The sequence below is a fragment of the Pezoporus wallicus genome, unplaced genomic scaffold (genome assembly GCF_028554395.1).
Source record: "Pezoporus wallicus isolate ANWC-B61680 ecotype Strahan unplaced genomic scaffold, APGP_CSIRO_Pwel_v1 contig_229, whole genome shotgun sequence".
In the NCBI taxonomy this organism is placed as follows: Eukaryota; Metazoa; Chordata; class Aves; order Psittaciformes; family Psittacidae; genus Pezoporus; species Pezoporus wallicus.
In genome coordinates, this window is record NW_026638360.1 from 2,306,986 (window position 1) to 2,332,917 (window position 25,932).

The 25,932-nt window shown below is 40.1% G+C and overlaps 1 long non-coding RNA gene across 2 annotated transcripts in view; it reads left to right on the top strand.

Annotated features, from left to right (window-relative positions):
• LOC130599762 (uncharacterized) overlaps window positions 1–25,932 on the top strand; it is a 105,039-nt gene that overhangs the window by 63,457 nt on the left and 15,650 nt on the right. Inside the window, exon 3 of one of the 2 annotated variants that reach the window (XR_008972304.1) lies at window positions 19,813–21,057. The exons of the other annotated variant lie outside the window; for it this stretch is intronic. This is a non-coding gene — a long non-coding RNA (uncharacterized LOC130599762). Of the gene's footprint in view, window positions 1–19,812; window positions 21,058–25,932 lie in introns of those variants that run through there. 2 annotated transcript variants of the gene reach the window in all.

Consider the following 25,932-nt stretch of genomic DNA (forward strand, 5'->3'; position numbering starts at 1 on the left):
GGATACCAAAAAAAAGTTGATACTTTAATGTCAATCTTACATTTGGTAGGCAGTTGTCTACAATCCATACAATGCCGTTATTTTCATGCCCTACTCCCTACTCATGCCCTTAATAAACAATGCTCAGGATATGAACACACTTCAAAGAAACAATAACCTAGAACATCATGCATATATCACTTTTCCTTGCCCAAAACAGCTGGCATAACTGCAGTACTTCTCCATGTTTCCAGGTTAATTCTTATAAGTGATTTCATAGTTTAGATATGTCACCAGCCTGTATTAAGATGCTGGCAGAGATCAGCAGTGATTACAAAAGTCATTTTGGAACATAAAGTAGTGAAGGTTTTATTGTATTGTCTCTAGAAGTGAATTTGACACCTTATGTTCATTAGCTAAGACAATTTATTAGAATCATCTACTAAACAAAGTTTTATTATTGTGTGCCCTTAATTTTTTGCATAGTTTACTTATTGTTTTCTTCCTCAATGTATTGCCATTAATCCTTGGAACCAGAGCAATTGTTTTCACTCAACATATTTGAAACTTGCCATGACTTGCAGACCTGAGAAAAGTTACTAAAGACATAAGGCAGTGAACTTTACTTTTAAAACTATATACTCCCTGTTTTCCTTAGAATATTCCTACTTTCTTTCAACCTTCCCTGAAGGTCTACAGTGTTAATACCTTGTGAGTTTATTGTCCTTTTCTGGAACAATGGTCCAAGCACAGACAGTTGCTTTTCTCTGGTAAATGCATTCTGGGTTGTGGCCCATCTCTGACAACTAGGCTCTATATCAAGGGTGATTGTAGCAAACTGGAGAAGGAGCCCATTTTAAAAGAGACAGCTGTTATCCTCAGTGAATTCCAAAGCACTGCATTCGGGTCGGAATAATCACCTGCATAAAGCAGGGCTGAGAGGAACTCTGCAGAGAAGGACTTAAGGGATCACAAGCTGGACATGAATCAGCAATGCTATGCTATTGCAGGAATTAAAAAGGAACTACTATACTGAATATTCTACTCTAATACATAAAAAAGGACATAAAGAAGCATTAAAAAAAATTCCTTCTGCTCAGCTAAGCACTAACAAGGCTTCACTCAGATGACTCTCCATTTTTTAGCACTTAGAGTGAGGGACATATTGAAAAGCACCCAGAAAAGAACAAGTTAAAAATTCAAAGAGCTAGAAACTGTGGCCTAAGAAGAGATAAAGAAATTAACTTATTTAGTCTAAACAAGTGAAGCAGGAAGGAAGCACTTTCGAAAGCCTAAAGGCTGGTGCAGTGAGGTAAGGAATGAGACGGTCTCCATTCCCACCCAGAGCACAGCACGAAGGCGTGCATGGCAACAAGGAAGGTTTAGCTCAAACTTTTGTGATTGTGTTGGAAAATTGTGCATAGGAATTGCTTTATTTCTATTGCTGGAGTGCCTCAAGCAAGAGACATATAATTGTTTTTCAGATGTGACACTAACGGTGTGGTGGGATAGTCAAGATTACTGCTCAATACCAGTTTTCAAGCAGATTATATTACAGCCTTGCATACACAATTTTCACAAAATGAGTTTTGCCTTCAAAGAAAATTAAAATCGGGACTGACATAATTGAGTGTTTGGCCAGTCTAAACAAGGGACTTTAAGGGGTAGTAACTCTTTGATTTTTATTTTTGACATCAGCACAGAGAATCTGATTCTTTAGATAGTTTTCTTCCAACATTTTACTTTGAATTACTATTTTTTAAGAGGGGTTAAAAAAATGACAAAAAATAGCAAACCTAAACATGCAGTCCTCAGAAGTCTGTTGTTCCTCACTGCTGACAAACTCATTAAATATTTAGACTTTTATATAAGCTTTTATTTTAAAAATACTGACATAATTTTTTTATTTTACCTACTTATGTCTTCTCTTTGATCTTCTCTTCACATTCAGTAAATTGACTGGATGACAAAACATTCTCTGCATTTTACCAAAGTGTGATAAGGTACCTACCTATCAGAAGAATACTAATGCAGGAAGCAGGGGATGTTTCAGACTAAGGGCTTGTTATTTGGTTTCAGATAACATAATTGCACAGCTGGGAGGCAGTAACTTCTTAATTGCAGTCCTTTGGGGAGTGGGAGGAATCAAAGCAATAGATGCCTGGAAGGGACTTCACACAAGTGGCCTAATCCTATCAAAGAAGGAAACTCTTGATCTGTACACCAGAAAGAGTCCAGCCTTCTTCAAGCACTCTAGAATTAAGCACTTCAAAATTGGTCCCCTCAGTGCACTTCTCTGCTTCTGCTCTTCTATCAGTTTCAGCACCTAAATTACCAGCACGGTTAAGCACCACTGTTTCTATTTCCTACCTCATGCATGCTCTGGTTTCAGTGGCTGGGGCTGGGATTGTGGCTAAGGGACAGGGATAGGGTCAGAGGCAACAAATCCAAGAGTTCAGCTATCATTTCCCACCTGACCCATGTCACACATGCTCCAAGTTTTGGGTGTCTACCACAAGGTACATCAGCTGAATGCACACAGGAATACTGAATGCATGAAATGATTCTAGAAGTAATTGCTGTCTTAAAAGTTAGGGCCTAGAAACTGGGAAAAACTCATGCTTGAGAACAGTGCTGAAGCATGCTAATTTTATTTATTTCAAAATCTCATCCAGGCTTAAAAAGAACTAAAGCACATTGCTGGATCAGGACATGTGACTGACTAAAAAAAGGGAATATCCACACCACTTCTAAAGTGTGTCATTTAAAAAAGAATGCAAGTATTCATTCTTCAACCATCGGCCAAACTACAGCACATGGCAGCTAGAAACTAGCACTTTCTCTAGGCATGATTTTTCATAACTGTCCAAACATGCATTTCTTGCACTCTCTTCCTTACTGTCTAGCCCTGGTACCAAACAAAATCAGGATCTCTGGGCTGAAAGAGAAAACACTGATAAAACCAAAGGTAGTTTCCTTTACAAAGCACTGTGAAGCAAGTACTCACTTTAGCTGAAGAGCTGAGCGCTGCCCAGTCCTCTGATCAGAGACTACTTTGTAAACCACTGTTCTGGGTCATCTTTCATACACACCCCACATTTTGCAGTGGGAAATAATGCAAGAAACTTTCAGGGTTATTATCTGCAAGTTCACTTTCTGGCTGGTTACTACTAACACCACCAGAGATGTCCTCTGACTTGGGGAAACTCAACCATGGCTGGAACAGGGAGGAAGACAATGAAATTGCAAGCCTAGATGCCTCCTTATATAAAATGGGTCATTTTTCAATGTTTACAACAAGGAAAGGAAAGACACAAGAATGGTCACAGTAGAACGAATGAAGCCATTAATATATATATACATATATATATATATAACCTGTAATTGTAGAAAACTAAATATTTTCATGCAGTTTTACCAAAGTTCAGTTGAACTTTGGCACTAGAAAGATGTAATGTATGAGTCTGGTGTCTCATTAATACAGCCACAGCACTGCAACCCATGAAGGAAGAAATAGGGGAGGAGGAATGCGCTAATTTAGCTCTCAGTCCCACTGAAGAGAATGTCACACTCACTCCCCCTCAGCAGTGGGCTTTTCATATGGCTGTATCCAGGATGGTTAGTGGCTGAAAAGAGAAATCGCTACTGCTGAAAGAGAGCAAGACAGTCACTCATCAGCCTAGTGCCTTTTTGCTGCTATCCTTCTTAGCAATACATCTCTTCTGTTAAAACATTTTCCCTCTAACCCAGTCCAAATCTGGTTTGAGACAGGATGTATTTACTTTGTAGGAAAAGGATGGAATGAGGTATGTTGATTTCATGCTGTAAGTTTCAGTTGAAGAGCTGTATCGAAGTGAAAGATTTTTGTGGTTTCTTGAAAATAGGTTTTGCTTAACAGACCTTTATCCCTCAGTGAACAAAGAGAGTCGAATACATGTTTTGCTGTGAATCCTGTATATAATACGAACCAGAATATATTGCATATACTTACCACCACTTAGCATATACCGTTTTCTCTACTGTAAGCAATATTCCTTTTCTATTTTCCCATCATGTAAAACAAAATGGCTGTTTTCATCTTGGGGTCTGTAAACCTGTATATGAATGACTTCTGAGAGATCCACCCAATACAATTAGGGAGGCAAAACCCAAAACCACCACACTACTAGCACAGGACATGTTATCACAGGGGGTCGTGCGCTTCCACTGAAAGATTCTTAGTATTGCCTACATTGGAGAAGTGGAAAACCACTGCAGAAATAACATACACTCAAGTAAGATCTGCATGGTCAATAGGATAAGATGAATATCATTCAGAGAGGCTACAAGAATAAAGACAAGAATATGCACAGAAACATCCATTAGGGTTTTATTGTCTAAAATATTAAAGTGGAGGTCTGATGAAAATCTCAGTTAATATGAGGTTAAAAGGAACATTAACAAGAAAAACACAACATAAGTTAACCAGCCAAAAGTTACTCTATTTGCAAATAATGGAACCTTAATAGAGGGAAAAAGGCATGAAGACAAGCCAACATTTTATACTGAACAATTATTAATGTACCACCAGACTGAACATTAAGTTAAGATTCCATAATGAGGCTAACGGCCTGTGGAGCTGGTTCAGTCATAAGACTGTTCTCTGCTTAATGGGTGCCATAACCATTAAAGATGAAACACAGGATTTGGAAGACAGAAATAGACACAAAGCAGAACATCATAGCAAACAAAAATGCTCTTGTTCGATTCAGACTTGGGCACTGCACAGCAGGGGAAAAACAACAGTTGCAGTCTCTCTGTATCTCCCACTGCTCCAACTTCTGAAAGCTAAAGCTCATGTACACTGTCTCTTTGCAGGGAAGACCCCTGAAAGCCAACTTTAGCTTGGGGGTTAAGTCTTCCATGGTTCCCTTTATATTGAATGGATAGAGAAATGTTTCCTAAGACAATAAATAAGAGCAGAATCTTATCTGTAAATTTTCTGGTTTACCCTCTAGGATACTAGACTAGAAGTGTCTGACATGACAAAAGGCAAAGCTTTAATCCAGAGGGACTTTTAAGGACTAATTTTAAGGACTGAACAAAGAAACCTCATGAAGTTCAACACAGCAAAGTGCAAAGCTGTGCACTCAGGGAAGAATAACCCGAGGCATCTGCAAAGGCTGGAAACCAAATAGGCTGATTAACAGCCCTGCCGAAAAGGTGCCACGGTTACAGTGGGTGGCCAGATTAATAAAAAACAACCTGGCACTCGTCACAAATAAGGCAAATGACTGCATTAAGAGAAGCATGTTGTCCTGGGTTCAGCAGTAGCAGTCATTTTTCTCCTTAGTAGCTGGTGCAGTGCTGTGTTTTTGACTTTGAGCCTGGGAACAACGCTGATAACACCGATGTTTTTAGTTGCTGCTCAGTAATGTTTACTCTGACCAAGGACTTTCTCAGTCTCATGCTCTGCCAGGGAGGAGGGGAAGCCAGGAGGAAGCAGAGACAGGACACCTGACCCAAACTAACCAAAGAGGTATATGACCTTATAAGTGTCTATAAATATATAAAGGGGGAGTGTCACGAGGATGGAGCCAGGCTCTACTCAGTGGCAAACAATGATAGGACAAGGGGTAATGGGTACAAACTGGAACATAAGAGGTTCCACTTAAACTTGAGAAGAAACTTCTTCTCAGTGAGGGTGACGGAACACTGGAACAGGCTGCCCAGGGAGGTTGTGGAGTCTCCTTCCCTGGAGACATTCAAAACCCGCCTGGACACATTCCTGTGTAACATTATCTAGGTGTTCCTGCTCCGGCAGGGGGATTGGACTAGATGATCTTTCGAGGTCCCTTCCAATCTCTAGCATACTGTGATACTGTGATACCACAGCACATCATGCCCAGTGTATAAACCGAGGGCAGTTACCCGGAAGGGTTAGATCACTGCTCAAGTAGGGCTGGGTATTGGTCGGAGGGTGGTGAGCAGTTGTATTCTCTTCTCTTGTTATTTCCCTCATCATTATTGGTGGTAGCAGCAGTGGCTTTGTGTTATACCTTAGTTACTGGACTGTTCTTATCTCAACCTGTGGGCGTTACATTCTTTCGATTACCCTCCCATCCCTCTGGGAGTGGGGGGGAGGAAAGGGGGGGAAGTGATCAAGCAGCTGAGTTGCCGACTGGGCTTAAACCACGACAATGAACCTCTCTTTCTGAACCTGTAGGAGAATACAAAGCTGCAAATCTCTTTGTCCTTTCTATATGTTGTATAAGATAGAAGGAAAAACTAATTGCTGTGTTTCCTATTTCAGCTAACCCATTAGCATTACAAACAATGCTTCAGTGTAAGCATCTGTAGGACCTTAAAACAGGAAAAAGAAAGCCTTTGAAATAAGCTGACACGGAATACAAATATCAGCTACATTAACAATCTCTAGACAATAAGTAAGTTAATGGGGAAAGTAAAATAAAGCAGTAAATATCAAATTGGTTATCACAGGCTAGGGAACAAACTAAGCATAGGGGAAGGTTAACAGAATACATCTAGATATTGTATGATTGGTAACCACTGGTCTTTGCTAGCATTTTTCTTACACTATTTTCAATAGTGGAATACCTTAATTGAGGAAGGATTTCAGCTGTTTCTGCATGTCAGCTATGGGAGGGGAAAACTGCATATTTAGTAGTAAAGTAATCTGAATATGCCCCCAGAATTCAAACAAATTTTTTTGTTAGATATTTGTTTTAGCACACATTCAAAGGCTTATTTAGCACCATCCTCTCCCACATTTGTGATTTTTGCATTTCTGCATTTCTTGAATAACATCAGAAGTAGGAATGTTGCAAAATAGTAAGAGAAGGTATTTCAAGGTCTTTGACTAAGCCTGAGCAGGAATTACAATACCTGACATCCCACAGAGAGCTTGTTATTTCAGAAAGTTTTGCAAGTTCAAGAGACTTGCACAGTATTCATTGAGTAAACATCCAAAATTGCCAAGGCTTATCTGAACAGAACTGCTTTGTGATTAACGCAACACTAACCATCCATGTCCTATCTAAAGATTAACTGAAGCATGGTGCAAACCACAGATTAAATAATACATAGCCCTCTCCTTGCTTCTACATCTCTCCTGGGACCAATGTGATATGAAGATTTTATCTGAAAGACTGCAATAGCTTCGGAGGCAAAGAAAGGAATGAGTTACAAAGGCCATTCCATACAAACACTGCTAAAGCTCAGTTTTAGCATCTTCAAAAAGGATCAACCTTCATTTCTGAAATACAGAGCCCATCTCTCTCCCAGGAGTACATTCTCCTGGGGAGGATTTCAGTAGCAGTGTTCCTGCTTTTAAACACTGCAGGATAGATAGCATTTCTGAATGAGCTCTCAGGAGACCAAAGCAGAGCAAGTCCTGGCCTGTATTTCTGATCTGTACAGATGTACAGAGCAAATGAAGTGTCTTGCTTGATATTCTGGTATGGGCAGTAAGATGGGATAAATAGTCTGTACTGACCAAATTAGAAATGGGTAGCCATACCAGCTTGAATTTACGACACTAGACTCAGTAAGTTAGGGAAGAAATTGAGCAGTTATTCATGAGGCTGCCATCATCACCCAAGAGATCAATTTATAAATACTAGTTGATTGGCAGCAATTCAAAGGGTAAGAGACACAAAGATTAATCCCCAGTAAAAGGACTTAGTGTTGTTTCTTGTGGAAGAAAGTACAAATTAAAAGTGACTGAGTGCCTCTGCAACAGGCTATCAAAAATTCCATGGTTGTGCACAGCTTGGAAAGGAAAAGGCTCTGAGATGAGAAAGACAACTTGTGCATTTTTACTGGGCAGACTGGGAGAGGGAACTGAGAGGACTGCACAGCCAAAGGCATCGCACTGCACAGGAAGCAGCAGCATGCAAACCCAGAAGTGCTTACTGCTGAGCCAACGCCAGCATTTCTCACACTATAAATGCAGACAAGCATTATAAACAGTGAATGAATGTCCACTATATATATATATATGATGGAGTTCTAGCTTACACACATTGACATATAAAGCAACATGTATATACCTTTCTAATTAACTTCATGTGGCTCACCTACAGCTGTAAAATCCCTAACTTTGTTAAGATTTATGGAGATACTACCATGGGGAAAAAGAACCAAAAAAGCTGCTTCTAGTTATTCTGAAGCGAGCACTTAAAAAAGGAAAGAAATCAGGTTTCTCCATCTGTTTTCACCCAGCACACAGGAAATATATTCCACTCATCAGTGATGAACTACCAAGGGCACTGCAAAGACCTAAGTCTTAACAGAAGTTCTGTAATCCAGATACTGATTTACTGACCACACACCATATCCCCAAGCAGCAGATAGGTGTTGTGTGATGATAATTTCGCAGAAATCTGGGCCTTTGTAAAACAGCAGAAGCCTAGCACTAGGTTAGCAAAGAGCAGACAGCATGAGGCCAATGCAGGATTGATAAACCACTGAGCTATCAGTCTTGCCCATGTTGCCCAAGAACCCAAACTGACAATCTTAAAATTACAAAATGTTGTGTTTCATTCCTGTCATAACCTAAAGCAGAATTCAGCCTTTACCTCATCCTGCTCATGACAAAACTCTAGTCAGCTCTCTCATTCCTTTCTTGTGCCTTCTCTACCTGTGAAATGAGGATTAGCCATAGAAAATCTGGACTCCAGATCTTGCAGCAGATAGATGAAGCTGTACCTTGTGCTAGAAACATTCTGAAAGCTGGAAGCCTCCTAGCTGCTGGTCTCTCATTATCCCTTTCCTACCAGAAGTAGAAGAAAGAGTTGTTGTGACAACAAAAGCGAAAGGAGACAATTTCATAAGATACGTGCCTTCTTATAATTTTAGTTTTGTTACCTTTCAAGATTTGTCACAACTTTGCTTTTACTCTCAACAATTTTGCAAAATACATACAAAATCGGAAGTTCCTATTTTAAAAGACTATTTTAAGGCTGAGGCAATACTCTGAAACTAGACAATGCACCCCATGCTTCCTGTTTAGATACCTGCAATCACTCAGCACTGGGCTGAGTACCTCTGGGGCTAAGAGTAATTACGATAACTGCAGTGACCACATGTATAATTATTTGGGGAGCTGTACTTCAAAGCAAAAAAGGGGTATACAAGAGTTCCACATCTACCTGTCTTTTCCTTTCTTTTTGAACACATCAAAATATAGCCCCTTTCGGGCTTGTTCTGTGTAAAGCAGATAGTAAATACATGTAGCAAGTTGTTACCCTGTGCCTTTAATGGAAAAGTACAAGTAATCTCTCATTATCATGAGTATCACAAATTTCACAAGAATCATGAAAAACATCTTATCTATGGTTTAATAGATTAACATAGATTAGTTTCAAGAAACCTCCTGTTTTGTTGCCTTCTTATATATAGAAGTAATGAATCTCTAGTTCACTCCTGTTAAGAGTCTCCCACTCAGTATTCCCTTAAGTCAGGGGCAGTCCTTGTAGGGACTTTTAGCCAGGGCAAAAATATTCTTTTAAATGAGTAGGTAAACCAGAAAAAGAGATGGAGGCTTCCTCAGTGGAACCACAAAAGGAAGAAACTGATAAGTTATTTTGTGAAAGCAGTTTGTTTCATTTGCATTGAACATGAAATTAAACAACTCAAGCAGCACTGAAAACAGTAATTAACTTTCATCTTCACGTAATATCAGTGACATTTTTCACCACAGCATGCATGGTGTTGGATCTTGAGCTGCAGCAAAAAAAAGTAGCCAGGATACTGGCTGAGAGGGAAGGGAAGGTGCTCAGTTTGGGTTTTGTTTGGTTTACAAATAAAAAGAAAATATAAAATCCCATCACTCATTGGGTATTCTGGAGCTGGAACTAATCTTTATTTGATGCCTCCAGTTTTGACTCAAGCAACGTAATTCAGAATGGTGATGCTCTTGCTATAACCAGGCTCGTAACAGGGCCTTTCAAACCTGTCACCAAGACATCACAGTGATACACCATCTGCTTTTCAGCTGGTTTTTTTGAAAGATGCCACCCACTTCGCAGGGGGATATCAGTTTTTGTAAATTGAGAGCTAGACACATCCACTTCAGCACACCTGCACTCAGCACAGGCTGTGGTACTCCTGCCGGAGACATTTTTTTACTGGATGTGTAAGTGGTCAGAGAACAAAATAATATTTAATGGACTGAGAATAAGAACTCTTGCAATATTATGTACGAGCTGTTTAGGATATTTTCAATACCAGTGACTTGGAGTCAGAGACATTGATGTAAGTGATTTCTTTAAATAAATAAATAAATAAATAATCTGCCGTGCTTTCCAGCAGATTTACAATACACAGAGTTTGGGCGGGTTTTCACTGCTCTTTATTCTCCATTACAAAATGTTTTAAAAGCCAAAAGACTTTGTCTGCTTTAAGAGAAGACAGCTGTGGGCTTTACAGAACCGAATAGATTACCTTGCAGTTTTTTGTAGGAGATATGGTGCTTTGAGCATGTAAGAATGTTCCTAGCTGAAGCTAAACACAAATATTTCCAGGAGGCAGTAAATCTAGAGTCTCACTGGGGAAGGGAGGAATCGCCATGAGAGGAGAAGGTTCAAGTGCATAATGGGGGAAATCTATCCAAGCAGGTTCAAGTTTCAATATTTAGAAAAGCCTGGGAAGGGAGGCATCCCTATGGAGCTGCATCTCATAGTACAGAGCATGGACTTCAAAAAGAAGGAATATGCTTGTAGCATCTCTCATTTTTATCAAAATACTTGTTCTTTGTAACGGTTCTTAAGGGGAGCAACACAAACACGGCAGCCTCACACCGGAATAGTCCACTTTCCAGAAAGGTTGACATGTTCCTTTCTCAGTACTGCAGGTGTGCACATACAAAGCCCTGCAAACCTTACCTTCTAGATTGGAGCAAGCATAGCTAGTTCTGACAACCAAAGGAAAAGACCAAATGGGAAAAGAGACAAGATGAAAAGACTGTTCCTCCAATTCAAGTCATTAAGCATATCATCATAGACAGTAGAAAGCACTCCTCTACCTTCTTGATCTCTTTCTGAAGGTGGATTTTATGTTTGGCACTCCTACTCATATAAACACCTCTGCTGGAAAACACACTCAATAGGCAGGTTAGGGAATACCACTGAGAGCAAAGGGGAGGGTGACAAGCAAAGCACAGGCTGGGGCAAAGAAGATCTAGAGGTTTGTTCTGTGCTCTTTTCCATCCATTTGCCCTGGGAGGTAGGACAAGGCATTTAGCCTTCCTATACTTTCTCTACTTTTTTTGAAAGAACAAGGTATAATACGAAACCCTCTGATAATTAGTTTGTAAAGGGCTTTAAAATAACTATAGAGGTAAAAAGTCTGATAGTCATCCTTTATTAATACACATTTATTTTGTTCATGGATGGATCAGATCCACACTCCAAGTGGTAGCAGTTTTATCCATTTTAACAAAATGGAACAGAATCTGGTTTTGAAGAGGGATGAGACACATCTGCCACACACAGTAGGGATAAAATTTGTCCTGTTTCTTGCTGTGAAAGCACAGAAGTAGAGAGAAGGTACAAGATCACTGACAATAGATTGCCGTTCATCAAAGCACAGTTTACAAACTGAAATGGGTACTTTCAAGATACTAGCAGCATCATATAAGTTAACTTGGAGCACTAAGAGCCTTCAAATCTTAGTGCCCCACAGCAGGACATTTCAAGATAGGCAATCTGGTTATTTAAAGCAATTGAGTTCTGTCAAGGTTAATGATATTTGACAAATCAGAGGTTGAAAATACAAGAACAGGATTGGTATCGATGTTGAGAAAATGGGTTTGCAATTTCTTACATAGTGATGAATAAAAGCACTACTCCTAGGAATACAGATGTCTGTAAGTCTAATACTGAACAAGTACATTATACTCTTACCAGACAGCACATATTTGTTTACACTAGCTGCAAGAAACAGAGTACTAAACCTCAGTATGGGTTTAGGCTTCTGGAAATGAATAATGCCAAATTAAGTTGGTCCTGTAATGAACTATATGTCAGTTGGCAAGTTCTCCAGGGAACAAAGTGCTGAGCAATGGCATCCTTCCAGTGGACATGACAGCAGTCTTCAATCACAGATCTGCACCTTGAATCCCCTTTGAATCCCACACAGTGGCTGATGGCAGTCAGTTTTGGACCCCTATGTCCCCAGGATCCCCAAAACAGCAACTGTTGCCCATGGAGTGATGCTCACTTCTGCTCAGCCAATTCCAGCACAGGAGAATGACTAATTCCTTCCCCTCAAAGTATTTGAGCATACTTCCCTTGTACCCTTGCTGCACAGTAAGAATTAGTAATGAGCAGAGCAGAACAGGACTGAATCAAAACCCTGCCAGGCAGGACAGCTGGGAGGCACTGAGAAAAGGTTATGATGTTCACCTGACAGCTCCAGAGAGGCCATGGAGCAAGTCAAGTGCCAGATCACTGTGCCCTGAAGGTGGTTTGGATGCTGCCTTGCTATTCAGCTCATTCTTCCCCATCAGAGTAGCAATGAATACTTCAGTAATTTACAGTGGCTGGCAGACTCCATGGAAAGGAAAAGGGAACAGTAAATCTCTGACCTAGACTCTCACATAGACTTAGCCTTCCCATGAGTTAATATACTACCCTGTAGCTGCTTTACCCTCAGTTTTTAAGGCATGATGGGCCAGAGAGGTCCTTTTAGTCTAGCACGGCAGCACAGGAGAACACACACTCCTCTGACTACAGTTTTGAGCAAGCACTCCATCTGTATGTTACACAGCACATCCACCTGGCCAGATAAATTTTGTAATGAATTACTACTGGCATGCCTTTATGCACATCCAAGTTTAACTATCAAAAAAGGAAAGCAGCAAGTCTCTTCACTTTTTCCCCCCACACACCCCAGTCTTCATTCTTAAAGAATATAGGGCTGTTTAAGAATGCTGTTCCCGTCTAGAAAGCTCTTGGAGAAAATCAGTTGGCCCTATCTTCATTTGCAGTAGGGTCTAGTCTTCTATAAAGGGATTTGTTCCCATAAAATAGATTTTAATATCTTTTAAATCTCAGAATAAAAGAAACAAGTTCTTAGAAGCATAAAGCTTGACTGCCAAAATTTCGTAGATAGCTTGAGCTATCAAATGTAGCCATGAATTGACTCTTTCATCTGTTCACTTTCAGAGCCTTAATTTTCTTAAATGTTGTTTCAATAGGCTGTTTGGCACAGGTCATTCTTCCTTCCCTGAAGAAGCTCAACTTCCACTGCTCTAATAGCTTCTGCCCAAAGGAGTTTGCTTTCAGCTGGACCCTGCAGAACAAGATCCTAAGCAAGAAAAACAGACTAGAAGCCCATACTGTTCTACATGCTCATTACTCTCCATCCAGCTGCTATTACTATACTAGAGCACACAGATGGGATACATAACTATCAGCCACAGAAATAACCAGGAAGTATCTTTCTTGCTAACTGACTTCTCATAAAACACTTGCTCGCTATATTTATATGGAAGTTTGAATATCCCACACTATTTACAGCTGAAAACTTTGTTACTGAGCACTTTATTCTTATGGAGTACATTGTTTCAAACAGCCAAAGTTGTCTTCTGAACCAAATTCATTTGTGTAACTTTATAGTCTGGTGGTGTGTATCGAGATTATTTGCAAGTTCTGGTCTATCAAAACTGTCTTAAAAGATGCAACTTTTAACTATATGCTGTCCTTTGTTTACAACTAAAAACTGCAGCTACATTCACTTTGCAGATCATATGTAACAGCTAATGGCCATATACTCATACACAGTCATATTCCCCTTCTAGTAAAAGCAGATCTTACAGAATCTGATCTTCCATAAAGAACCACAAGGATATATTTCTCCTTACGTTACTCTGAGACATTTAAATTTACAGAAAGCTATGTGTGATAACCATCAATGGCCTCCTGGAACTGGTACACATTGTATCAAGAAGAGAATAGCATTTCTATAGCAACTGTCACATCATATTTAAAAAAAAAAAAAAAGGATGAACAAGAAACACTCATCACCTTCTCTGTTTTCCATTTCCTCAGTAGTACCTTGCCTTTTTATTCACCCAATTCTTTAAGGCCAAGATAGGAAGATGACACTTTTCAGTTAAGCTCCATAGAAGCTGTTCATAGAACACAGAAGCCTGACCATTTGGTTGTTAAAGATCTGAACTGATGCTGCCAAGAGAACTTTGCTGTTTCTGTCATTTCTGCTTCTCTGACTGACCCACAGCAAGGCACAAGCTGCTGTCATTTTAAGTATACCCATTTTCCTTGGATATCAGGCTGGCAAGGATGTCCAGTTAACCTTTGCTAGAAGCCTTTGAAACAAACACAGCCACCAATGCCCTGGGCTGGCCACTACCACCAACTGCACAGATATAGGAAACCCTTGGGTCATCCCAGCACAGCTGCTGGATCAACCTTCCCCTGACAGAGGAGCCCAGCAGTCCTCTGACTTTGCAGTCCAGCTCAGTTCCTCCCCTCGAGTCAGCGTTAGTCATGCTTTTCCCCACGCTTCAGAGAAGATTTGAGCCAGCAATGTGATGCCATACATAGCTTGCTCAACTCTGAATCATGCCTTTGCCCCAAAGGGCTACAGAAAGGCATCATTCATGTTTCTTCTAAGTGCTTCTCTTTAGCACACCTTGTATATTACAGAAGAAATTGCTGTATGACATCTGGAGTCTGACAAGCATGAAGGACTGAGGAACTTATGTTTGGAGAAGTAGCACTGTAGCACAGTAGCACTGACAGGAAGACTGGCCTTCATACTGCAGACTTCTGTATTTGCACCTGCGCTTGTGGAACCTCCGGTGATCTGAATGCGCAGAGCCAAGCTGCTCAAAACTTAGAGTTTCCAAGGAAGAAACGTGATGGTTATTTCTAACAATTAAAACAGTCTCTGCAGTCAGAAGAGACCTGGAAATATTTGTTTTTTATCTTTTCTTCCCAAAATGGCCAGAGAGAGAAAAACATTTAAAACATTACGTGAAAACACTCCATTCCCCTTTGAAAAGGGCTATGAACAGCTACATCTCCTCATTCTGCACCTCAAACTGGATATCATGGAAAAGACAGGCAAATGGCATGATTCAACCATTTCAACTTTAAAGGTCTTTTTTGAAAAATATTCAAACTTTTACTAAGATGAAACTTGTCAGTCACAACCCCCATGTTTCTTTATGCTTTGTTCAAATATATAATTTTTTTCTGCTAAGGAACTTTTGCAAGGCTTTCAAAGAATGAGCAAGTCTGTCTTATTTCACTCTTCTTTTTTTCAAGTTCTGAACACTGACAGTCTGCTCAGACTTAGAAATACTGCACTGCCCTGCTCTAAACATAAGCATGCACTGGGGATGGAGTTTGCTTTCCTGTGCTTGCTTCCCTGCCCCAACCACCCTATGATATCAGAGACAGGAGTCCAGAACAGAATTGCACTTGGGAGAAAACGATGGTGCTTCCTAGGTAAAATTTCTTTCTAGCCCTAAGGCAAGTTGATCTGTGTGTTTGAGACACAGAAGTAGCACTTATATATTGCAAGCAGGCCCTTGTACATCTTGTCCTTCTACTACACACTGTGCAGTTAGGATCTGTACCCATAATCTTCAACAAATGTACTCCAGAAAGAGAAAATGTGCTCACAGTCAGCTTGCTGTGTACTACATGAACTCATTATCAGCTTTACAGACTGTGTTTGTACTTGGCTTATTACTGAAAGTGTCATTTAAAAATAGTTATTTTAAACATTTTCATTAGATACCTAATGGACCGCCTAAACCAGTAATCCAGCAAATTAAAAAGGATTCATCAAGCCAGTAAAATTTGCTTGCTTGGCAAATTTCTCTCCCAATTTGTCCTTAAGGATCACTTCATATATACATACACAAAGTCTTTCCAATAATCTCCCTTTCTCCATCATTTAGCATTAGCTGCATGCAAACTTGTATTCATTATGGCAATCAAACTGTCCATTCTTTCCACAGATACTTTCCACAAAAATTAATGCAGTAATTCATGTAATTCCTGCTCTAAAACCAGCTACATATTTAATACAAAAAAAGCATAAAGCAAATATTTATTGTTTTGCTGTTACTGCTTCATGCTGCAGCATTACATTACTCAACTTTCTTGTACAAATGAATTTTTTAGGATTCAAAATAGAATAAGATTAATTGGAGAATTTATATTCTATTAATGAACCAATGTAATTATTGCAGAACTGACATGATTACTGCTGAAATCCTTGCTCATCTACACTGCACTATAGCATCCCAGATGGTATTCTAGAGGCCTGTACTGTCCTCTGAGGAAAAACACTGTCCCAAGAGGACCTTCATTCAAGGAAGGCTCGGGCAGGGGATGGTGCTCAGGTACAGCGGGCTGGGCAGAGGTACTGTAAAATATGAAACTTCCTATGTTTCTTGGTACACAAGTCTTAGAAATCCCTGCCAGCCATCTTTTCCAAACACAAACTAACTGCAGAGTGTCATGGTTTAAACCGTAACCAGGCAGCTTGTTCACTCACTCCCAGTGAGTGGTGCCGGGCTGAGAGCAATCAAGGCTCCCCCCACCACCAGGTCTCTCCCCTTCCCCGCTCCCGGAGGAATGAGGAGGAGGATCGAAAGGGTGCAACTCCCACGGGTTGAGACAAGAACAGTCCAGCAACCAATGTACAACACAAAGCACCACCACCAACGACAACAATGATAAGAGAAAATAACAAGGGAAGAGAATACAATACCACCGGCCAAGAAACGAGTCCCACCCAGAAGCCCGTGTCCTTCCGGGTAACTCCCAGTTACCCCCCACCCCGGGCATGACGTGCTGTGGTATGGAATACCTCTTTGGCTAGCCTGGGTCAGGCGCCCCGTCTCTGCTTCCTCACGGCTTCCCCTCCTCCCTGGCACAGCATGAGCCTCACAAAGTCCTTGGTCAAGGTAAACATCACTTAGCAACAACCGAAAACATCGGTAACACCAGCACTGTTCCCAGGCTGGAAGTCAAAACACAGCACTGCACCAGCTACCAAGAAGGAGAAAAATGACTGCTACTGCTGAACCCAGGACAATGCACAAGCCAGCACCAACATCATGATAAGGGGCTGTAAATTTGATAAGCCTTTCTGAAGCAGAAGTTTCGTCAACAATCCCACATTACACTGGTAAAATGGTTAATCCAATCTTGAACCTGAGAAGAAACTTTAAACCAGTCAATTGGACATTTCCTGCAGAGAAAGTTATAAAATATTCCTGGCTGAACTGAGGAATAAAGTTATGTAAAACACTGCTTGATTTAATACATTTTACACAGATTTAGGAAAATTAGTCCAACTGATGTGAAACTGCCAGGAAGAGTCTAGCAGCATACATTACCAAAAGTAACTTTCTATGACTGTTTAATTAAAAAAATGCTAAGGACAAACATGACTCAAATTAATACAGATTAAGCAGCAAAATCCCTTGAAGCCTACTGCAAGTACCAGCATATTAGATCAGCTAGCTTGTAAAGAGAATGAAAGACACCGTGTAGCAGCTTCCCATAGTGGGGCCTGTACCAGCGTCACTCAGAACTGCCATTTAAAAATAATGGCCCAAAGGAGCTTTTCCAAGTTATTCATATATCACTTAGGAAGAAGGATGTGAGACTTACTGGAAATAACTCCCAACAGCATCAGTGAGAGAAGAGTGAGGTATCCAAAATCTACACGGTGGGAATGGCTCAGACATTCCCAACATGAAATGCTGTCCTGGGTAAAGTGTGGGCCTCTTCACTGCACCTTGCCTGGCCCAGAGCAGGCTGGAAAACATGAGTTGGGAACACCAAGCCATGGTGTCAGAGAAGATCAGAGTGCAGCTGCTGGGAGGAGAAATTCACCACTCCCCTCCATCCTGGCCAGTTCTTACTTTGTCAAGGGCACGTGGCATTCAGTAAACTCTCTAAACTCCCACCAGCAATGCAGGAGGTAGTAAAGGACTATTTCTGTGCAGGCTGCCCAGTGGGTGTCCCATTTTTGGCTCCAAGTGTCTCTTTCAGGCTATGCTGTATCCTCACTAACCCTGTAACAATTTCTCCTGTGACAACCATATGCCTCCCCTCCCCAGTACTACTAGGGGAGATACCTATTCTTTTTAGTTTGGCTTTTTTGAGGGGGTGGGGTGTGGGTGTATAAATACACACGTGTATATATACCCATATTTCAATTTTATATACATACATACCGTGTTTGCACATAGGCACATACTTCAAAGTGGCAAGGAGAAAACACTTCACAATTAAAGTTACAAGGTCTCCCTAGTGATCCTCAATACTTACATATCTGCTGCAGTTTCTTCTGAGAGAAACTTCTTTCATCCAGAGGAAATTTATTAAAATGCTGAGACTTCATTTAGGGCACTTTCTAATTAAACTACCAATCTTTAAAGCTTCTGTCTTCTAAGACTCATTGTTCTTTGCCAGGATGAGAAGGCAGCCACAATTTACTGTCTTTAGAGAGGCACATATTAGTTAAAAAATATATATACTTAGCAGCTTTGCAATTTCATGTCCTTGAAGTTAGAAATGCTTGTATAGTTTAACACAGAGAAATAGCCAGCCTTTGGTATTAGCCACAAGCTCTCAACAAATCCCAGTGTCCATGGCATGTTTTAAAAACATAAACTCTGAGATTTTAAGTAAATTGCTGTAGACTCACTGAAAGTTCTTTAGTTCCATAAATTCTGCCATTACCCCACATCTGATCTTTCCATATTCTTATTTATGAGAAACTGGTTATTACAAATAGGATAAAAACCAAGTGGCACCACATAATATTTTCCCATTAAAAGGGAGAAGGAAAAGGAGAATTTTAATGTCAAAAGTGTTACGGGAAAGCACCTACCTTATAAGAAGGAGTAACACAGATAGGCTGAAATGAAATGAGGTTTCAGTTCCCTGCTGCCTCTCCACTAAATCCCCTTTTACAAGGTTGCAAAGATAACTGGTGAACTCCAATGGGATAAATTCCCCAAGAGAAGTGATCTCAACATTTACATTACTGCAGACATACTAAAAAATATTTCTTGCATGCCCTTTCTAGGTTGGTTCTCTTCTCTGAGAGCCACTGCAGCCCTGATGACCCCATATATTTAAGCACTTCTACATCCTTGTTGGACCACCGTGTAAGACCACTAGAGACATAAATGTTCTGCTTGGAAATCTATCTGCCAGTTTTCTATTATTGGTATCTTGGGCATGATTCATGTCCTCTAGCTCTAGATTTCCACACTGCAGATTTCTAGATCTGAATTAGTCTTCCTATGCTCCCTTTATAATCAGTGGGGAGAAATAAACACCTTCAGGCATAATTCATCTGACTCAACCGAAACACCTACTAAGGGATGAGAATATCTGTGCCCTAGAGATGCCTGCTTCTGTATGTAGGGTGACAATTCAGGATTAGCTGGCTGCATTTAGTCAAATAAATTCCATCATTTTTAGTTTAAAGTGTTATTTTCCCCTGCAAACTCTATATGGAGCATGACACATGGGTACTGAAATCTTAGAGTCATAAGGGAAACCTGTACACATGCTACAGACTTCACCCTCTAAAGAGCTGCACTTGTTTTGAGAGTACAGAATCAACATTTCCTAACCAAAGGAAATAATCAGTTTGCTTTAATTAATGTGGCTGAACATGTCTACTAAGATGCACTTACTCTATTTTCCACCCTTACTCTCAATAATTTGACACAATACTTCATGCTCTTAGGAGCCTATTTGAATCCAAAACACTCTCTGAATAGCACCTGTAGCTAATTGATTTGTCTTAATTTACTTCCAGCTTGCTCTCTAATGCTCCAGCATGGCACTTTTCTGATTCTGAACACAGCAGGAGGCCCTCCTGCAAGAAAAGCTTCTCTGAGTTTCCCCATGGGGCTTTCAAGCCACAGTTCATGGATGAAGAAGCAATGGAAGGACATACACCACCTCCAGCCATGCTAGAGGTGCACAAAGCAGCTGTCATTCCCACCCACTTCCTGAGTGATTAGGTTTAATCCCTTTGGCCACTGCAGACAGGGAGAACAGGTGCCAGCTGAAGCTTGCCCTTTTGGGATTTATAGTGTCTGCTAGGGCCATTTCTCTCTAGCTTTTAAATGGGAATTTCCCAGAAGGAACACAGAGTGGTTGCTTTGGGAGCTAGCTGACTTTTCCAGTCCCCAAATCCATTGTCTTTAGTGTCATTGGTACAAAGACAGACCAGGCTTGGTCTTATTTCATCCATACACTCAAGCAAGGTACCACTGTGTTAGAATAAAGATTAACTGTGCACTTTTCTCCACTATCAGGAGCTTAAGCCCAGGGATAGCTTTCTCCAACAGCAAAGAAAAAGAAAAAATGCTTTCTGTTACTTTTAATCCTTCATACAGCTTCTGCCAAGAAAGATAAACTTACTCGTAAAACATGGAGGTAAAGCTGAGCCTAAGAGAGAAAGCTGCCAATGTTAAATGTGCTTTAAGACAGCCTACCAACTACACAGATTGCTCCTAAACTTCATGTGCATAGTTTGCTTACTGAGGTGTCAAGTGCTCTAAGGATAATGCCAGATCCCTTTGTGGCCCATATGTAAGCATGTGGCATGGATAGGCCACCCCAGAACAGCACTGGTGATGCCTCATCTGGTGCTGGGTCATCTGCCATCCTTGACAGAAAACCTCTTTTCTGGTCCCACTGCTTTCAAACAATACTGCTTGCCAACAGCACTGAAATCAAATGTGTGTCATAGTTTAGCTTCAGCCATCTGAAATGGAAAAAGGATGAACTGAACTTTCTAGTTAAGCACCAAGTTAACTTGACACTAACGAGTATGTGGCCCTTTGAAACACAGTTATTTTCAGCCACACTCTTGTTTCTGTAAAATTAATTGTCTTACTGGAGAATATTAGACTTGGAGAGAAATCTTCCAAAACATATTCTTCATAGATATATCTTTAAGTTACATCTTTTTATGTAAGAGACCTTCAATCTGTACTTCTGCTTTGGATACAAGAATACCCAAGGACCTCCTTCTGTCTTACCCTTAAACACATCAAGGAGTACTTAGTTAAAGAATTTTTTTACTGGCTTTACTTGGAGAGAACTTTACAGCTGCTGACCAGCTAAGTTGTCTTTAAGTTCTTTATATCTCTTGTTGAACTAGCAACTCAGAAAATTACTGCCGCCTTATACAAGGCATGATGAACATTTTGATTTGCCACTTCTGAATCAATGTTCTTGGAAAGTTTAAGGTACTTAAACATAGATGGCATTTCCTTGCAGGAGACATATTTTGGCAGGGTGATTGTAATGGATCAATTAACAGGTTCAGCATTTGACTTCAACTCACTCTGCACATTCATCAAGGCTCCCAAGTACTGGTGCTTTAGGAGAGCAGGCATTTTCTGACTGCATGAACAGATGGCTGGAAAGCAAAGTGCTTGTACCCTAACCCTAGCTTGCACCTTCAAAAACCCATCTACAGTTCCACACCTATGTGAAAACATAATTGCTTCAAGATTAAGGAAAACACAACCCTATAAATGCAAACTACCACTAAAACCAGTAAGTCATTCTCAGTGATAAGCTCCTTGTGTCCAAGTGCTTTTCAGCATCCTAGATGCCTATTACATTTACACGATTATATATAGTTCTGTAGCCTTAATAAATCACCCAGTGTTTTCAGTATTCCCCCTTACACTCATAAGGCCTGCAATGTACTTTCTCCATCAAAAGTAGTCCTTGAAAAGTTCAAGCAAGAGCTAACAAAGCAATCTGTAACTTTTCAGTCCACTTAAGCTGGGTTTCTTCCTTACGGATCAGAAGCACTGGACCCAAAAAGCAAAACTCCTACCCAGGAGATGCATCAGGAATTACTTGCTGCTGGATTCTCTGCAGCAGAACTAATGGACAGTGCTCATTGCTCTGACTACTTGTAGACCATACAGATTGGCAGGCAAAATGTAACCAAATCACTGCTGCCAAGTGGTATGGATGGGGAAAGACAGCCAAATGGGAGCATTTGGTCAAACTGCACAGAAAGAGATCCTAAAAGCTGAACAAAACAGAGGACTGAGCTTAACTCATCCTCAAGACACTTTAGCCACTAGAGCAAAAGGAAAGTACTTAGTCTGCCTCTCCTGGAACACCAAGTGACCCTTGTTTCACATTGCTTTGCAGCTAAATGAAAAGCCAAAAACTTGTCTTTAACTTCACTAGTTACTGTGAAGATACATGAGGAAGGACATGGAAGGGCAGGAAATATTCAACTTCCCTCCCTGATCACAGTTACTCTGCTGTTAATATTATCAAACTTCTAAAAGGTTAAATTAAAAAATAAAAACCAAGCCCAATCAATGAAAGTCTCATGTTCTGTTGGCAATCCAGATGTGCAAGCACATAAAATCTGGATAATTAAAGCTAAGTGATTTTTCCATTTCATTTATTATTACCATCATAATTCTATGTACTGAAAGAAGGGCTACATATCTTTTATGGAGGTTAATTTCATTAGCTTCATAGGTACAGGTAGGAAAATTGTAGTATTGCCTAGAGGAATAGGAGCACCATTAAGCCTAGGTATTGAATATAGTTGAACAGATAAATACAGTCCCTGACACAGTGTTTGCAATATAGCAGATGAGGGAAATACTATTAAATGGTACTTAACTCTTTTAAATCACTATAACTTAAGTATAACTTCTTTCCTAAAGTTGATAATTGCTTTAAGTATTTAACCACAGTGAAATGTTCCTTAAAAATACACAGGAAGTCAACTAGATCTTGAAAGGCTTTCTCAAGAAATTGGCACCTTGAGGTTCCTTATCCTGTTTCATGAAGAACAGGAGATCTTTATGATATTTTCTCTGGTCATAAACAGAGCTTTAGGAAAAGCAAACAGTTGATTCTATGTCTTTTGGCTAAAGCTAATAAATACAGACAGTCTTGGTTGTCTTTTCAAACAACTCTCCTATATATGGCTATAGCAGTAAGCACTAGAGGCTTCTTTATGCCTGGCAAAACATAATTTTAACCATATGAAACTAGGTCCAGAAAGAGGTATTTGGATTCCTCACTCCCTACCCACTGAATCATTAATTCTCTAACATCTACAGCATACATAAAGGAATAAAAAATCCTGATTGAACAGGTTATATGATTTGAATGTGCCTTTAATGTTCTGGTCGAATGGTCTTAAAGGGCAGTAGACTCTTAAATGAAAAGCAAGGCTTGAAACAGCAAGAACTGAACAGACTGACATTTCTACTATAGTCAGAAGAAAGATCCTGTGTTCATCAGTCTCTTTCATTGGTAGATAAATGACCCAAATATTGCTTCTCCCAGGGGTCCCAAGCAACATTTGTGGCATACTTACAGGCAGTTACTTTTTAGTCTACCTGCTCCGAGACCACACATACAAATACTTAATAGCACAGCTTATGAAAACTTTTCAAAGGCAATTGCTTTTCCCGTGACACACATTTTGCTGGGTTTACAGAACTGCTTTAAAGTGCAAGTGCAGTAATTACCATCTGTGGCAAACTGAGAATATTAAAAAGACCTATTCCCATACGCAAGTCATTGCAATTTATAACACCATTTTTATTACCAACCTGCAGTGCAGCCAACACATGCAGCTGAAAACGTTTGAAGAGATTACTGTTGTTATTATTATTCTTATAAGATTAAAGTAGCACAAACAATCACAGTCAAAAACAAATACTTCAAACTGGAAAATAACTTTGTCATGCCATGGAATCAAACAAATTAAAAGCCCCCTGCTACCAGATTCCTAAACATACGTCTCTGCTCAACAGTTATATTGCAGACTTTTCTTAGCACAATACCATCAAGAAGGAATCTGAGCTTTCTTCTGAGACAGACTTCTCACCCCCATAAAAACTCAAGAAAGCACACTCACACCAACTGAATAAAAGGTCACAAGTACGTCTTTTCTATGCTTACATGAAAGCAAAAGAAGAGCCACGAAGACACCAACTTCTTGTATTTTGAAGAGCAGTCAACAAACAGCCTCCTTCTGGATATACTGTAACAGCCATCATGGCAGCAAAAGATTTTTAATTACATTAGGATGGACCAAAAAAAAAAAAATTGCATTATTAAGAAGCAATCAAACAGTTTTTTCCTTAAAGCCCGTTGAGGCTAACAAACCTTAAGCCTTGGTCTGGCAAGCGTTCAGCCAGACAGGGAAAAATGTGTATAGTACTGTCAGTGGCATATGGCATGGAGCCCCAGCTGGAGTGCATCTACTTTTCTAGCTGGAAGGTAATCTCTGGGGAAAAAAGGACTGAGAAACAATCACCCTGTGATCAAAATAGCTGATATGTCTGATGAACAAAACCCCTTTTTGTTGCATTTCGTTACCTTACAATGAGAGGATGAGAGAATAAAAAGGGAAGAAGGATCTGCTGCTTTCCTGAATACAGCACTGCTAATGGCAGTCCCTTGAGGCTTCAGCTGTTCACCGCAGAGACTGAAACTTGTAGAGACACTTAAGTCATTCATTCATCCATGATGTCCGAGTACCTTTGCAGTCACAGAAGAGCAGAGTCTTGGCACCCCGCTTGGCATCAGCTGCTGGACACTGAGAAGCATGTGAGGTCTTGGGTGTGCAGCGTGAATGCCAAGGTGGCAAAGAGATGCCCTAATGCAGAAGAGAGAAATCAGTTCAGGGAGACCTGAAGGTGCCAGCACACTTGCTCAGTACATATTGCCCTGCTCCAGCATCCAACACAGACCTTCCCAAAACAGTTCTGGCACAGATATCAACTTACTCTGACTGAATAATGATCTCTAGCATTTAAACAAACTCATCTAAATCTTAAGTCCAAACAGGCACAGTTTGCCACAGTTCTCTAAAGTGGGCAGATGCAAACCAGCAAAAAGGGTAGCAGAGTTCACTGTGTTGGGCAAAAGCAGCTGCTTTTTCCACATATTACCCACATGAACACCAGCTCCATCGGTCTTGCTGGACGTTGCTGCAGAAGCAACGTCTGCACAAGGAACATACTTCCTTCTTGTCATCCAACTTCAACACTGCTCGCTACAGAAAAAGTAATTATCTGTTAATCATCACACAAGTCAGAAGTCAACATAAAAGCAACAGCTACAAAAAAAAAAACTCAGAAAAAAAAACCAGACCATGTCAGGTAGCTATTTATCTAAATTAAAATCTTTATCCATTTCAACGTAATAAGGAGCACAAACCTACTGATCCCATTAAATACAGCTGGAACACATCTTACAGCAATGCTTTTCATCATAACAAAAGGTTAATCTAATGATCCTGTACCATATTTGATGGCTATTAGAAGTAGACAAGTTTTATTTTGTGGGTTGGTTTGTTGTAGGTTTTGGTTGTTGCAGTTTTTTTGTTGTTTTGATTTGCTCAGAGTTGCTTCTGTTTCATTTTGTTTCTTTCTTCAGTGTTCTTCTGCACTTACTTTTCATGTTATATCTCATCTCCAGCTGAGATATATGAACAACCTTCATGGCATTCAAAAGGTCTGCAGCATTTTTTCCACTGCTAGCTGAAAATAATAGAGAAGCAAGGGCTTCAGTACATTTGAGCATCTTTCCCTCCTACAGCACAACCTCAGATCTCATGCTTTCCGAAAACTCCTATACTGTTTGTTATAGGGGTTTTTAATTAAAATTTGGATTTAATTGATGAATAAATGGTTATGTTTGTGAGGTTTTCTTCTGTGCAGTGCTTCATCCTTTCTAGTGAATTGGGGATACTGACAGTTAATATTGTGGTCAAACTAGGCCATACTGAAATAAGCAAAAGAAAAAAAAAAAAAGGTTGAAATCTTAATAAAATCTTATTTCCAACACAACAGATTCTAGGATTTTAGGACAAAGTCAGCTGCATGGCCTAACTTAGCTCCTAATGAAAAAAAAATCC